The sequence below is a fragment of the Arachis duranensis genome, chromosome 9 (assembly GCF_000817695.3).
Source record: "Arachis duranensis cultivar V14167 chromosome 9, aradu.V14167.gnm2.J7QH, whole genome shotgun sequence".
In the NCBI taxonomy this organism is placed as follows: domain Eukaryota; kingdom Viridiplantae; phylum Streptophyta; class Magnoliopsida; order Fabales; family Fabaceae; genus Arachis; species Arachis duranensis.
This window is the reverse complement of record NC_029780.3, coordinates 4,926,876-4,932,176: the sequence shown is the minus strand read 5'-3', so window position 1 is coordinate 4,932,176 and position 5,301 is coordinate 4,926,876. Positions and strand designations below refer to the sequence as shown.

The window sequence follows — 5,301 nt, the reverse complement described above, 5'->3', positions numbered from 1 at the left end:
TAATTTAATCATTAACCTCATTTCTAACATAACCAAATTGAATGTCTTGAAAGAATTAAAATGAAATTTTAGTTTTAATCTCTTATCACTAGAAGAAATTAAATCATTAATGAATGAATGAAGAAAGTTGCACGCTTTTCATGCTCGGGAACTAGTCGTTTTGGTTTTTTCAAGCAAATAATAACTAGTTATTTTGTGTATATTTTTTTTTAAAGTTAAAAATGAGACTTGAGCTCACAATTTTGAATATAGAGATGATGTAATTTTAGTTATAGTTTATTGATTAATTTTATGTATATTAATCTATATTTTTATTAGAATTTAATTTTTGTGTACAAATAATGTAAAAGAATTTAACATAAGTATTTAATTATATAATATTATATCAATAAAAATTATTAACTTTTAAATTTATAAGATTTAATTATTGTGTTAGTATTCGTAACTATATTTTTATATTTAAAATTTGTTTAGTTGAGTCTCTATCCTTATTTTAAATTTATAATAATATTTTTATTATTTTAAAAACAGTTGAATTAAAAAATATACTGAGACATATTTATTAATAGTTAGTACTTTAAGATGGATGAACATATTTTTGTAATATTTATTGTTAATAAAGATCTAATAATAAATTAAAAATTAGTATAGAGATTTAATTAAAAGAAAATTTTAAGTGTAAAAATTTAATTATAAATTTAAAAAAACTATAAAAGGATAATTTAACCTTTTTATAAATATAAAATGCGAAAAATTTAAGAGCTAGTAATTTTAATTTATATTCATCAGTACTTTTAACTAACAATCTAATATTTTTAGTTTAAGAGTCTAACACTATACTTTTAATTAATACTTTTAAATATTATTAGTTAATTGATAAAAAAATTGTACTAATTTTATAGTATTGCTCATATAAATTTATTAAATTAGAGTAGATAATTTGTTTAGTAAATCATTTTGAATCGAATTTTTGAAAACATTGGATATATATGAAAAGAAACAAATCTGCAGAATAATATTATTTCAGTCAATTAATTTAAAAATAACCAACAACTAAAAATAAATAAATATAAGTAAAAAATAAAAACTAAAAACAATAGAAGCATCCAAAATTTAAGTAAATTAAAAAAAATATTTGAAAGTGAAATAAAATAAAATCAAGTTTGAATTTATAGTTTATAATTTATGATTTAAAATATATATATGATTTAAGTTTTAGAATATAGATATTACGATTTACGATTTATAATTGTGTTTATAATTTGGGATTATGATTTATGATTTCAAGTATAGCATTAACAAATCATGAAAGTTATAAATCGATAACTGAAATGTGAGCAATAATAATATACAACTAGAAGATTGACCAAATGAGTCAACTTATATCACCTCGATCCATAAATATTTTAATGCTCATTTTAATCTCTTAATTATCAATTACATTTAAAATTATCTTGAACTTAAGTTGGTCTTTATTTCATGCTTTTAATTTATGTTTTCATATAATACTAAATTTATGTTAAACCATTTTCTTTTGTGAACTACATATTATGTCTTTTGTAAACGGCATACAAGTTTTGGATGAAATTATTTCTTCTTCTGAAAATATTTTTTGCCTAATTTAAAAAAATGAACATTGGCATCCATACTAATCATGATCGTATATAATAAACTTAAAATATTATAGTACTTGGTTATATAATACGCACTTCATTACATAAATAGATGTAACTCAGCGGCAACAAGAAGGTTTCTAATTCTAAGTAGGAGTGTTTATGGATTGATAATAGTAAGATTACTGCTCTAAGCTAAATATAATATTTTTCTTCCCAAATTAAAAGATTTATGCGATAGCATGCATATAGCATGACCTTAAATTAGTTAAAAAAAAACGTTAAGTATCATCGAATATATTGTTAAATTTAGTATCAGATATTAGTGACAAATTTGTCATTAAATTTGACTATAAATTCATAATTGTCAAATATTATTGTTGAAATTGATGTTCCAATAGTAACGTCAACAATAATATTTGATGAAAAAAAATTATGGCGGCGCCGATAAATCTGTCAGTAATCTTATTTAGTGAAACGTTGTATTTTGGATGTATAGAAAACGTTATCGTCGATTTTTTTCGACGATAAATCCGACGGTAACCGTGCCTTAAATGATAGTGCGAACTTTCGTCTCCCCCATTTCGAATTTTTCCTTAGCTTCTCTCTCTTCATCACCACCCTCTCTCTCTCATCATTGCCTCCACTTTTGCCGCCGCCGGTTCTCTACCCCCTCCCGTTGCCGCCGCCGCCCCACCACAAGTCAAGCCTCCACCACTGCGACGTCCGCCGTTCTCTCCATCGAGGTGCACTCCGGCGAGCCACTTCCACCGTTGCAACCTCCACCTCCACCGTTGCTCCACTCTTCTTGCTCTGAGGTTGATTTTGTCATTTTGTCAATTTTCAATTTAATTTTCTCTGTTTTAAATTCATTATGGTTTAATTAGATTTTAATTTTGCATTAGTAATTTAGTTTAGTTAAACTACTTTTTGCTATTAGGTTGATTTAGAGTAAAATTAAAATTTTTTTAGGATTTCTCTTAGTTCATAGGTAATTAAGTATGCTATTGTGATTCTTGAGTTTGTAATTTGAATTTGTTTAGGGTTTGTAATTTAGTTTGATTAATTTAGGTTAGATTCAATATATTAGGTTTTAAATTGTTGAAGTGTTTGAAATTCACTAATTTTGTTATTTCCTGTGTTGATGACTGTTTTGCTGAGAAATTATTACTGACATTATTTGCTAATTGTTTAATTTTAGTTTAATTTAGTTTAGGTTTGGTTATAATTTCAATTTTAATTGTGAATCAGTTTTAAAGTTCGTTCAAGGTTAGTTTTCTAATCTTAGTGGATTTAGGTTGATTAAATTAGGTTTAGATTCAACACATTAGGTCTTGAATTGTTGAAGTGTTTGGAATTGTCTAATTGTGTTAATTACTGTGTCGATGACTATTTTGCTGAGAAATTATTGTTGAGATTGTTTGCTAATTGTTTAATTTTAGTTAAATTTAGTTTAGGTTTGATTAGAATTTCTCTTTCAATTTTGAACTAGTTTCAAAGCAAGTATAGGGTTAGTTTTCTAATCTTAGTGGATTTAGGTTGATTAAATTAGGTTAGATTTAATACACTAGGTCTTGAATTGTTGAAATGTTTGGAATTGTCTAATTGTGTTGATTGTTGTATTGATGACTGTTATTTACAGACATGTCGATAGGCAGAGCTGCTGCGGATCAGGCTGCATGTCGTGGTCAGGGTGGGGGAGGATTTCTTCCGGTACCTCTGAGACTTCTGGATCCTCTCCCTCTATTCTGACCACGTCGGTGACGCCGCATGTTGGGGTTTAATGGACCAGCCGTTCCCCATGGTCCCTAACCCAAATTACGTGCCTCCGTCCACGACGATGGCGCCGCCTCCGACCGCTCAGCAGCCCGCATCCACGGTGACGCCGACTCGCGACAGATGCCGCGGCCCTCGTGTGTCTAGTCTCAGACATGACAGTAGCTGAAGCCCCTCAACCACCTCCCACCATACGGTTGCGCATTTGGCCTGATGGCGGCACGGGGTAAGTAGCATGTTCAATGTTCATGTATTTTCTGTTTATGGTTATCGCTGAAACTACCTGAGTTGTTTCTAGTTAAGTTGATTTAAGTGTTAATTGATGGTTATTGCTTTCTAGTTTTTATGATTATGATACTTATTATTACTGAAAGTTCCTGAAACTTGATTCCTGTTTATTGGATTTAATTAGGTTGATTTGAATTGTTGATTATTGTTTTCTAGTTTTCATAATTATGATTTTTGCTATTGCTGAAATTTTCTCAAGTCAAAGTCGTTGGAACATGAGGTCACATTAGCGGAGACATTCAAGTACACCCACACGCTGAAGGAGAACAAAGCGAGATTTATTGATCACCGGTCTTAGAACCATTATGCGAGTAAACATACATTTGATTATCTTCTGCTACAAAATTATTAGAGATTAACTATATATCTGTCTTACTAATCATAATAACTTGTGTTAATTGCACAGAAGTCCTACACACAAAGACTAGATGCCGCGACTCAGCAGTCTCAGCAAAGTGGGGAGGACGTCACCGATGGATCTGTGATCTCAATCGTTGACCCCGATGCAGTTTGGCGCGAGACTGCCTCAGCCTCGTACAAGAACCGCGTTCTGGGATGGGGTCGTTCTTCGCCAGTAGCCTCCGCACCTCAACGTTGAGGCCGTTGTCAAGCTTCGCCACCAGTCGAGCCATCCAACCCGAGGAAGGCGTGGATTTAAGCTTCCAAGTGCAGGAGCTCTAGTGCAGCTTTCACTAGCAGGCTCAGGAGCTTAACAATTATCGGGAGAGACATCAGGAGATCTCACCCGCGTGACGTCTATGGATGAGTTCAGGTTGGAGTTTAGAGAGTCACTGGAGCGGATGCAGGAGCTCATATGGAGGTGTACCTGACCCAGATGTGCGCCGCTGGCATCGACCCTGCTGGTGGCAGCGGTCCTGCTGCAGGTGACAGCAGTAGCGCTAGTGGCACAAGGATATCGTCATCGCCTCCTGCACTGCTAACTCAAGGTTATGGGACTCACGACGACGACTACTTGGATATGTAGATATTAATTTTTATTTTATTACTTCATATATTTATTTGGTGTACTTGACTTTTATTTAATTTGCACATTATATTATTTATTTATTTTAAATAAAATTTTTTCATGATTTATAAATTGACTACTAATCGTATGAAAAAAATTTAATTTAAAATTAAAATTGACCATTTATTTTAAATTCTAAAAAAATTGACATCACCGTCAAAATTACCGTAAGAATAATTCGACAGTAACATAACACGAAATAACATTTTTTGACACTAACATTATCATCAGAAAAAATTGTCAATGACTAATTGGTTTCTTGAATTGGTAATTTGTTGTAAAATCTGACGGTAATTATCGTCGGACGAAATAAATCTGACAATAAATATTTACCAATGAAATTTATACCAATTATTTTTTAGGATGAATTCGATGGTGAATTGATTATCGTCGGATATATTTAAGGAATCGGACAATAAATTTGTCGCTACTCAGGATTTTTTTTGTATTGATTGAATATTTGATACTTAGAGCAGTGGAGGAAACTTGCAATGAAGGCATGTATGTATAGATTATCCTACACAACTAAGGGTACATCAATATGCATAGAGAAATGAGTGTTGTGCGCTGAAGAATGTAGTTGTAGCCTTTGAAGAC

General features: G+C 31.3%; 1 long non-coding RNA gene across 1 annotated transcript; it reads left to right on the top strand.

Moving 5' to 3' along the window:
• Positions 1-3,262: 3,262 nt before the first annotated feature.
• On the top strand, positions 3,263-4,696 carry LOC107464197 (uncharacterized). The gene is made up of 3 exons (XR_001587040.3): positions 3,263-3,615; positions 3,877-3,988; positions 4,084-4,696. It is a non-coding gene; the product is annotated as an uncharacterized LOC107464197 (long non-coding RNA).
• The last annotated feature ends 605 nt before the right edge of the window (positions 4,697-5,301 follow it).